This window comes from Halichoerus grypus, chromosome 3 (assembly GCF_964656455.1).
Source record: "Halichoerus grypus chromosome 3, mHalGry1.hap1.1, whole genome shotgun sequence".
In the NCBI taxonomy this organism is placed as follows: Eukaryota; Metazoa; Chordata; class Mammalia; order Carnivora; family Phocidae; genus Halichoerus; species Halichoerus grypus.
Window position 1 is genome coordinate 54,800,997 of NC_135714.1, and position 11,726 is coordinate 54,812,722.

Consider the following 11,726-nt stretch of genomic DNA (forward strand, 5'->3'; position numbering starts at 1 on the left):
TATACCAACAATACAGATTAGTGATCTGATTCCAGCTGGGTAAGCTTTTGTTTAGATTCAGGCTCAGGCAAATTCACCACTCTTACTAAAGTAAGCTGATGTACCAAGTCCTATCCTCCACCTGTCCAGAAAAACAGACAGATAAAAAAGGGTATGGAATGGAAAGAGCAAGCCCAATTTATTCACAGTACCAAGTACTATTCAGTGAACTGTCTGATCATTTAAATAATGCTAATTTGAGTTAGAAATTGAGACCCCCTGGAGGGCCTAGGAATAACTTAAGGAAATGTGCAGGCCCTACACAACCGGGATGTGCAAGCATTTCATCTCCTGGACCAAAGAGTGAAATCACTAGTAAAATCAATATATCCATGGTTTTTCTCAATTCTAATAGTCTATGATGTTATATGTTGTTTCATAATAAATGAATTTGCATATACGCAGGAAATTCCTGTCTTCTCATTTCATTCTGAAAAATATTTGACCAAAGTGAAATTAATAGAGAGAAAGATTGTTGATGACTAATTATCATATAAAGACATAGCAAAAGAGCTACCAGATTGTAATTTTAGCTGTGGTTCTTACAGGAAAAATTTACTGCTACCCCAAAATACTGCATGATGTTCTTTATGAGGGAAAACCCCAAAGCAGGCGGCATTCAGCTCAGGCAACAACACTCTCAAATCCCTTTATTTTAGTTCTCAAGTGCTGAGTCAACAGCCTCTTGTTGATAAAATCTTCATATTTGGTCTATTGGTCCCAGCGTAACAGCATTCAAACATTTTTAACAATGTTCACATTAATAACTGTGGTCACCTGCATAATTTCTCTAGGAGTTTGCATACTAATCCTACCCTCTCTGAAGCAGTTGTGAAACTGATGATGTGTGTAGTTATTTTTTAAAAGCCACAAGAGAGTAATTATAATATAAGGAGGGGTGGATGCATATAATTTGGAATTTTCACTCAGAGATACCTATCTAGAAATTCCCTGATGTTGAAACTTTGTCAGAGAAACAAATGCTCCCACATATACAGGAGAGATTCCAATAGCTAGAGAAGAGCGGGTGTAGTCACCTCAAAAAGAAGCAGGGTGGTGCTTAGCTTAGGTTGCAAAGCCCTGGGGCAGATGCTGAAAATTGGTATTCCTCTTTGGCTTTCCTTCGTTTTTAGCCTTCAAAATGTTGTACAGACTCATTCATAGTAAAGCCTGAAAATCTGAAATTCCTTGGGAATTAAATTGAAAAATTAATAGTTATTATTAAGTTGAGCAAGTTTTAGAACTAGTAATGATGTGGTTTGAAGTGGTGGGGCTCGGAGCCAATGGCCAAGAAAGAATTCTTGAGACATCTTCAGTGCAATAAGGTGGTTTTATTAAAGCACGGGGAGAGGGCCCATGGACAGAAAGAGCTGCATTATAAGTGTGAGGGGTGACTGAGTATATCTCTCAGAGTTGGGGGAAGTAAAAACAAGGGAAGTTTCCAAAAGGACTTTCATATGGTAGAGAAGACTCACAGGATCCTGGAGGCCTAGCTATTATCAAGCTAAGGTTGCTTTTCCCACTAGCAAAGCATTAAACTTAAGACAGTTGGGAGTTTCCTGGAGAAATATTATACTCTGCCTGCCTCAAGTATTTGTCATTGGGCTGCAGGTTATAAGGAAATTTAATTTTATCTACATTTCCTTCTGCCTTTGTTTCCCATATCAGTAACATGGAGAGAAAATTTCTAAAGTGTGAGTCAATCCTCTTTTTTGCTCTGAATGGGATTTAAACTGCGTAACTAACATAAGTGCAATCTAACAGAAGGGAGATTGAAAAAAACTGGCTTTATAGACAAGTAGTAAGCATTTAACTGGATAGAATAGAGCTTCTTCTAGCCAGATGTAACTGTATAATACCCTAACAGGTAGAAAACTCATTTGGAATGGAGTCATCCTTTGAATGATGAGCTTCTGCTAAAGGATTCATCCAGACCAGGATTTATCCAGACTTCACCCTTTAAAAACTGATACAGTCTGTAAAGTTCCTCAAATATGATTTGATACTAATCTCTTCCCCTTGGTCCGCAGAGCCCAGCTCTTTGGAGGTTCTACTCCACCCTGCAGACTAAATTAGACTTTTCCTTCTCCTTGCTCCCAGAGTACATCGTAGATTCTTCTATTATAATCATAGTTAATACATACAGTGCTTATTATGTGCTAAGCATTATTCTAGGTTCTTTAGATATATTAATTCATTTAAACTTCAAAGTAACTTTATGAGGAAGGTTCTAATATTATCCCTGTTGAGCACACAAATGTTAGGTAACATTTCTGTTACTTCAAATGTCATTCACCTAGTAAATTAAATAGCTGTTTTTTTTTTTAATTTTTTAATTTTAATTTTAATTTTTTTAAAGATTTTATTTATTTGACAGAGAGAGACACAGCGAGAGAGGGAACACAAGCAGGGGGAGTGGGAGAGGGAGAAGCAGGCTTCCCGCTGAGCAGGGAGCCCGATGCGGGGCTCCATCCCAGGACCCTGGGATCATGACCTGAGCCGAAGGCAGAAACTTAATGACTGAGCCACCCAGGCACCCCAAAATAGCTGGTTTTGAACCCAGACAAATCTGGCTTAAAAATCCAAGCTTTTAACCATCACTGGATTATAACAGTATTTTTACATACTTAGGTCATTGTGATGTGATTTATAATAAGAAGTGTATATTTGGTCTTCTTCCTGTTCCGGGCACAGAGCTCCTAAAACACTTGGAATTTCCTAAGTGACTGAGAGCCATAAAGGTGTCTTCTATTACGTTAATGAAGTGACTTTTGACAAGCCCTTAGGTCACCTAAGGGTGGAGCTGGTTGTCAGGGGAACCAATCCTGTGATTAGAGGTTTGGACCTTCAGTCCTTCATGGCCTTCACGGAGGGGAGAGGGGCTGAAGATTGAGTCCAGTCACTAATAGCTAGGGATTTAATCAGTCATGCTAAGTAATGAAACCTTTATTAAAACCCAAAAGAGGTTAGAGAGCTTCCAGGTTGCTGAACCAGTACACTTCCATGTCGACTGTGCCTGGCTCCAAACTCCCCAAGGACAGAAGCTACTTTGTTCAGGACCTTGCCCTATGTATCTCTTCTTCTGGCTATTATCCTTTGTAATAAACCACTAATCTAGTGACTAAATTGATTTCCTGAATTCTGTGAGCAGCTCTAGCAAATTAATCAAACCCGAGGAGAGGATCATGGGAATCTCTGATTTATAGCCAGTCGGTCGGAAGCACAGGTAACAACTTAGACTTGTGACTGGCATCTGAAGTGAAAGGCAGTCTTGTGGGACTGAGCCCTTAACCTGGAGAATTGGATACTGTCTCTGAGTAGATAGTGTCAGAATTAAGTTGAATTGTAGGATACCCAGCTGGTGTCTGAGAACTGCTCGGTGGTATGTGGACTCAGGGAAGTTCCACTCTCAGATTCTTTTCTTACAGCCATGGGACAATGGAGAATACATGAAAGATAGTGAGGGACTTTTAAGAAGCCAGGTCTGGGAAGTGACACAAATGGCTTCTGTCCATGTTCTATTTACCACCTCATAAGGCTGCAATCTAGCTGATCTAATACCAAGAGACACTCTGAACTGTAGCCTTCCCATATGCCCAAAAGAAGGAGATAAGATTAGTGAGCATCTAGCCAGTCCTCCTTTCTGGCTAATTATTATCCCTTTATTCATCCTCCCACACATGAAACACAGTCACTTCCATCACTAACTCAAAACCTTTAATCATTAACTGCATCAACTCAAAATCCAGGCTCTCCAGTTGCCATGCAGTCCTGCCCATCTGATCAAGATGTGATGCCCCAGGCTCTGGAGACCTATGAACTAAAAAGACAAGGAAGTGACCTTCACCCAAACACGTATCTAATTACAGTGGTGGAGTGGGGACAAGATAACCACAATCAACACTTCATTTAGGAGAATAAGAAACACAGCAGTTACTAGTTTGAACCAATTTTGAAATCCCACTGAGCAGACACTGCCCTGGGGCAGGGGAAAAGTCTTGATTAGGCTCAATTATGTTTTCTGGGGAGAACTCCCATTATCCAATGTTCTCAACCTCTGGAGGCTCTTCCCTGTCCATTACTTTCCTTGACTACATCTGGTGTGGGTATTGGGCAGTAAGCCCTTTTTAGGGGCTGTATAGATTGAACAGCCTGCCTACTGCTGCAAGGTTGAGGATCTGCAAGTTGGTTTAAATCCTAACATCACAAATGTTTTTTATTGTACTTTCTTAGTTTCATTGGGAAAAACAGTTCTTCAAAAGTTTAATAGTTTTCGATCTGTGTCTAATCAATTCCATATGCCAATAGCCACACCAATAGTCTTTTTCTAAACATGATTCTGCAGTCTGATTTGTGTTGTGGCTTCACCCTATGATTTCCTTTTTACTTAATGGCAGCTACCTTGAATCATCTATCTTGAGCAAATTGAAGACATACTCATAATCTGATCCTTTCCATGAGTCCCTTCATCCAGCCATCAAGTTGTACTTAACTCCTTCATTCACAGCTTTTAGTAAGTCTATCTCTGATTGTTTAAGGTTTAGACATTAGGACTTTTAAGCTTACAAGGCCCGGAATTTCTGTTCTCTCTCTCTCTCTGTCTTCCTTATCATTTCTCTCTCTGTCTTCCTTATCATTTCTACTTTTCAGTTGGCCAATTTTCTCCTGGAATCGTCTCTTTTTTAAACTATACTTTGCCAAATGAGCAAATAGTCCTAAAAAACACTGCTAATATTTGGTTTCCCAACTCTTTCTATAGAGTTTACAAGCCCAATTGGCACATGGTCTGCATTGTAAGGAAAAGCAGGTAACAAATTTACTAAAAATGTTGCTACATGGGCGCCTGGGTGGCTCAGTTGTTAAGCGACTGCCTTCGGCTCAGGTCATGATCCTGGAGTCCCCGGATCAAGTCCCGCATCAGGCTCCCTGCTCAGCAGGGAGTCTGCTTCTCTCTCTGACCCTCCCCCTTCTCATGCTCTCTCTCATTCTCTCTCTACTCTCTCTGACTCTACTCCAAGTGATGACTCAGATTTGGATTCCTTCCTCGGTGAGGCTCTTCCATCACACTTTAACCACTTGAACAGAAAAAGAATTTGAGATAATTGAAAATACATATATTGGACTCCGCCCCCGGTTCCTGGCAAAGAGCTCCGAAAACCCTTGTAATTTCCTAAGTGATAAGAATACTAGGAGCATTTTTTGTTCTAATGAGGCAACTCTGAGTGGACTCCTAGATGGCTTCCGGATGGTGGCTGATCACGGGAAAGACCAAGCCATGATTAGAAGCTTAGAATTTTCAGTTGCATCTCCTCCTGCACCCTCTTGCCATCTTTAGAGAGGGGAGAGGACCTGGAAATGGAGTTAATGATTGGTCGTGCCTATGTGAGGAAGCCTCCATAAAATCCTAATAGTGTGGGGTTCAGAAAGCTTCCATGCTGTCAAAAACCACATGGGGGAGTGATACACCCCAACTCTATGGGGATAGAAACTCCTGTGCTCAGATATTCTCATACCTCACCCTACGTATCTCTTCATCTGACTATTTATACCCTTTATCATATCCTTTAATAAATTGGTAAACATAAGGAAGTGTTTCTCTGAGTTCTGTGAACCGTGCTAGCAAATTAATCAAACCCAGGGAGAATCTGATCTATAGTGGGTTGGTCAGAAGCACCTGGGCTTGCAACCAGTATCTGAAAAGGTGGGCAGGGTGGGGGGGGGGGCAGTCTTATGGGACTGAGCCCTTAGCTTGTGGAATCTAATGCTGTCTCCACATAGATAGAGTCAGAATTGAGTTAAATTGTAAGACAGTTAGCTGGTGTCTCAGAGAATTTGCTTGGTATTGGGAACTCCGCACATTGGTGACCAGAAGTGTCACAAGTGAATTGTTCTATGTGAATAATAAAGGAGATTCATAAAAAAGAAACACACAATAGGGAAGAAATGGATTTTTCCTTACATATGGGTAAAAAAAAAAAATCCCTGAGGTTTTCCCTTTAGAGAGTATGTACAAGATTGAGGAGATATTTTAGTGGTTAGCACTGGAAGTGGCAAACATCATGCTCACTCATTGTCCATAAACCAGACACTTGGCCCCAGACTAATGACAAGAGAGGCTGTGAAATGTAAGCTTCCTGCGTGCTTAGTAAAATGAAAAAGTATTGTTCAGCATGTAGCCGATAGATCTTTGCCACACTATGATAGGTAGAAAAAGCCCCAGACTTAGAGCAGTTATATTTGAATCCTGACTCCTAGTTCTTACTAAATGTTTGATCTCAGCCAAGTTAATTAATGTCTCATAATCTTTGTTTCCTAATATGTAAACACTATTCATAAAACCTAGTTTTATAAGGTTATAGAGATATGTAATTCAATTCTGTATTTTATTGGTCAGGGTTATTAATACAAGGAACAGAAGCCAACTCTAATTTAGGCAAAAAAGTAATTTATTGAAAGGATTTTATGTAACTAAGAGAATTGCCAGGAAAGCTGAAGAACCATGTTCTGAAACGGGGAAAGTACAAAGGATTTTACACAACAGACCACAACTGAGACCATGGACCTTGGGCCATGAGGGTACTGTTCCCACCATTGGTGAATGTTGGATGCCACCATTTGCACAGCCACCCACCTCTGGCAGTGGATACCATCTGCCACACTAGTTCTATTTCCACCAGTGCCACGGAACATGTCATTGCTCATGTGCTGTTGCCACAATCACAGTAGATTCTTCACCACTCCTGTTCTTTTGTGTCACTAGCTTCCGATGCAAAGTCAAGTTGGTGCAGCTAATCAGTTGAGCCCAGATCATGTTCCTGTGCCCTAGCTGAGAAGGAAGATGGGATATAGAGTATATGGGCTTTCTGGCTTCTGTCAAAGAAGCATATGGTGAAGAATTCCATAAGTATAAAAAGGGAATTTGCACTTGGGGCAAAGAGAACAGCAAAAGATAAATATCTACTTCAGACACTTACTGAGCTATATCTTGCAATTTCTGGGTTCAAGAGATAAAAGTCAATGAAATAGTTCTTGCCTCTAAAAAGCTGTATATGAAAGTATTTTATGAATTGGAAAGCTCTCAGAAACTGAAGATCCTGATGTTATTGTAATAATTTTAATATCCAGATTATACTAATAGATTCTGGACATATTTTTATAGACTTATGTTGAAGTGTCCATCTAATTTCAATGTTATCTTAATCTATTCAATGATACAAGAGACTCAAAATTTGACTTCATATGTACAATGCTATTTTTAACTAATAGCTTTTGATGATTAGCTGATAACAACTCCAAAGTTAAAAAATACAGTGTATGTGAATGAGTTCTATGATTTCTCTTTATCCAATGAAGCTGTAGTTCCTGATCTAGCAGAAGAATTGCCTTTATTTATATGGAGTCATGTCAACCAACTTAGGGGAAAAAAGGCAAACAAAATAAACAAAATAAAAACTAATGTTGCACCCAAAGAACAAAGAATCCAATCAAGAAATGGGCAGAGACATGAACAGACATTTTTCCAAAGAAGACATCCAAATGGCCAACAGACACATGAAAAAGTGCTCAATATCGCTCGGCATCAGGGAAATCCAAATCAAAACCTCAATGAGATACCACCTCACACCAGTCAGAATGGCTAAAATTAACAAGTCAGGAAATGACAGATGTTGGCGGGGATGCGGAGAAAGGGGAACCCTCCTACACTGTTGGTGGGAATGCAAGCTGGTGCAGCCACTCTGGAAAACAGTATGGAGGTTCCTCAAAAAGTTGAAAATAGAGCTACCATATGATCCAGCAATTGCACTACTGGGTATTTACCCCAAAGATACAAAAGTAGGGATCCGAAAGGGTATGTGCACCCCGATGTTTATAGCAGCAATGTCCACAATAGCCAAACTGTGGAAAGAGCCAAGATGTCCATCGACAGATGAATGGATAAAGAAGATGTGGTATATATATACAATGGAATATTATGCAGCCATCAAAAGGAATGAGATCTTGCCATTTGCAATGACGTGGATGGAACTGGAGGGTATTATGCTGAGCGAAATACGTCAAACAGAGAAAGACATGTATCATATGACCTCACTGATATGAGGAATTCTTAATCTCAGGAAACAAACTGAGGGTTGCTGGAGTGGGGGGTGGGGTGACTGGGTGATAGACACTGGGGAGGGTATGTGCTCTGGTAAGCACTGTGAATTGTGCAAGACTGTTGAATCTCAGATCTGTACCTCTGAAACAAATAATGCAATATATGTTAAGGAAAAAAAAAAGAAGAAGATAGCAGGAGGGGAAGAATGAAGGGGGGGAAATCGGAGGGGTAGACAAACCATGAGAGACGATGGACTCTGAAAAACAAACTGAGGGTTCTAGAGGGGAGGGGGGTGGGAGGATGGGTTAGCCTGGTGATGGGTATTGAGGAGGGCACGTTCTGCATGGAGCACTGGGTACTATGCACAAACAATGAATCATGGAACACTACATCTAAAACTAATGATGTAATGTATGGGGATTAACATAAAAAATTTTTTAAATAACTAATGTTGCTTGTCTTCTATTGTAAATAGAGACTTGGGAATTTCAGATGTTTCATTAAAGAACATTTTACCTTTTCTACATTGCGATATAAAAGAACTGTGGATCTCTGGGCGCCTGGGTGGCTCAGTTGGTTGAGCGACTGCCTTCGGCTCAGGTCATGATCCTGGAGTCCCTGGATCGAGTCCCACATCGGGCTCCCTGCTCGGCAGGGAGTCTGCTTCTCCCTCTGACCCTCCCCCCTCTCATGTGCTCTCTCTCTCATTCTCTCTCTCTCAAATAAATAAATAAAATCTTAAAAAAAAAAAAAAAAAAAAAAAGAACTGTGGATCTCTGAAGAGTATTTCTCCCTACAGAGAACAAAGGAAATGTCCCTCTCCCAGAGCTAAATTAGTAATTAGCATTCAGTGAGTTGAATGAACTTCTAAAAGAAAGTACTGCAGGTCATTCTTAGTTACCTTGCTTATTGTGGCAATGAACTAGGGGGTTTGTGATTTAGCCTGACCCAGAGGGATGGATCAAAATGGGGGGTTGAACCAAGTCTCACAAATCCTACTTCTTTGGGAAACAAATCATAAGGAGGAGGTTAACAACAATCAGCAACCAGTAGGCAAACGCTAAGCAAAATAAGCGGGAGCTTATAGGTCCAACATGTACAGGTCTGAAAGGATTAGTTAGTTCATCTGTCTTTGGATTTCAAAATAATCATTTCTGCAAATGTAAAATCATTTCAAAATACAATACGTATTAAAATTCCCATGAAATAGCCAGAAAAAATAAACACCAATTATGGTGAAAATAGAGAGGAAAACAGCGGCAGTATCACCCTTTACAGAGTGACTACAAACCAATTTACAATAATAATCAGTTTCATTAGGTAATATTTCCGAATATATTCCTTCTCAATCCACCTAGTCAAAGAAATAACTAACCGAACTTTGTTCACTAGTTAGAAGATGAAAGAAACAGATGACAGCGGAATTGTGATCATCACTGAGTGATATAATAAGCTTTTTCAGTCTCAAATAGTAATGTCTGTATTTCCTCATCCCCAAAACAAGCACACACACACCTTTTTTTTTTTTTTTTTTTTTTTTTTTTTTAGCTTTTTGAAGTGCTTTAATTGGCAGCCAAAGACATTCTTTAGATTCCCTTAGGTGCAAATTTGGCATTTTTCCCCATGATGAACATTGACTCCATCATCAATTAAGGAGCAATCGGTGATATTAAAACACACTGAATATAGTTAAATATTCTACATGGGAGCATAATAGCCTCTTGATCTTTACATTCAACAGTTAAGAAAATATTATTTCAGCCATTTCCTCTAATAGACTGTGCTGTATATTCAATTGCTTTCTGTTTCTTTTGTGTTTGTTCAAAGGAAACAAGACAATAAGGATACAGAGGACAGGGTAAGTGCAAGATAAATAATTTTGTGAGGCACAGAGCTCCAAAGATAATCTTCTTCCAAGGTTATTGGAATGATTAAAGAAAGATAAAATGATAGCTTTGACTGAAATAATTCTTAATGACAACACATTAAAATCTATTAATGCAATATTAAGCCTCACTTCTACCAATTAACAAGTTAACTGCAAAGGAAATTCCACTTGACAAAAAAATCACCATATTTGTCATGGTAAAAGATGAGGATTATGATGAATATGATACATCATTTCTTTTTCTTTTTTGTTTTTAGATTTTATTTATTTGAGAGAGAGAGCATGAGCAGGGGGAGTGGCAGAGGGAGGGGAGAAGCAGATTCTCTGCTGAGCAGAGAGCCCGATGTGGGGCTGTCCATCCAGGGACTCGGGGATCATGACCTGAGCCAAAGGCAGACGCTTAACAGACTGAGCCAACCAGGTTGCCCCCATTTCCTTTTTTCTACATTTATGTGTACTCATATAAATAGATGCATTGATTAGCATTGATTTTATAGCTTGTCCTGTTATTATCACTTGCCAAACTAAAACCAGAATTAAAATATAACTACTGTGATACTTATTACCTTCTCTAACCCTAGAAATGATTTAAGATCAGGGGATCATGAGAGGCCTAAGAATTAAATGTGTTCATCCTCAGCACTAATTTACATATTCTCTCTCAAAATACTCTCGTCCTCATATCCCAGGTTCTACTGTATTATTATTTTTAGACTATCTGGTTTTACAGAATGGAATTAATCACACTCTCCATTTCATTGCACATTATCAGCATCTGTGTAATGCCTTTTTTTTTTTTACTTTTCAACTTTTACTATTTTTTCCTTTCATCTACCATCTTCATCTGTCTGCCACTCTTGTGTATTTAATACATGCCTTTCCAGTCGGTCGTTTCTGTTTATTTAGACACATGCATATCCTTAAAAATAAATGTAGTTTTCTGGGTGTGTGTATTTGCTCTCCTTAAAGATATTCCCTTATAAATCTCATATTGTTTCTTTTTTTTTTCCACTTGCCATGATATTTGAAGATTCACCTAGCTGTATGTTAATATAGAACACTAATTCTGAGTACTGCATATAACTTAATTATATGTCTATCTCTCATTTTACTTCCCATTCCTTTCCTGATAGACATCCAGGCTTCCTCCGTTCTTATTACCACAAACAGTGCTGTAAAAAGTATTTTTAGTGATAGGTGCAAGAGACCTGGGATATAACTGCTACATCATATAGAGTGCGTTAAGTGTGGTTAATTTACCAAGTACTTCCAGGTTGCTCTCTGGCATGATTGCACCAGTTTACTCTCCCTAAAGCTGTATGGGAGGTTTCTTTTTTCCCAACATCCTCACCATGACTTAATATTATCAGACTTTCTAATTAGTGTTCTAATTTGCATTTTTGTAATTAGTAGTAAGGGCAAATAACTTTTCAGTTGCTTATTAGCCATTTGGGTTTTCCTGTTTATTTTTGTATATTCTGTTTTGACAGTAGAATGCAAACTTTATGGATGCTGTTATTTATTTGCATCTTCTTTCCTTTCCTGATTAGTTTGATCAGAAACTTATCTAATTAATCTTTTAAAAGAAAAACCAGCTCCGGATTTTTATAGCAATGCCTAGCTCATACTTGCACAATATATATCGAATGAATGATGAATGAAGGAATACATGACAAATGAATGTCTTGCTGGAGAGTAAACACC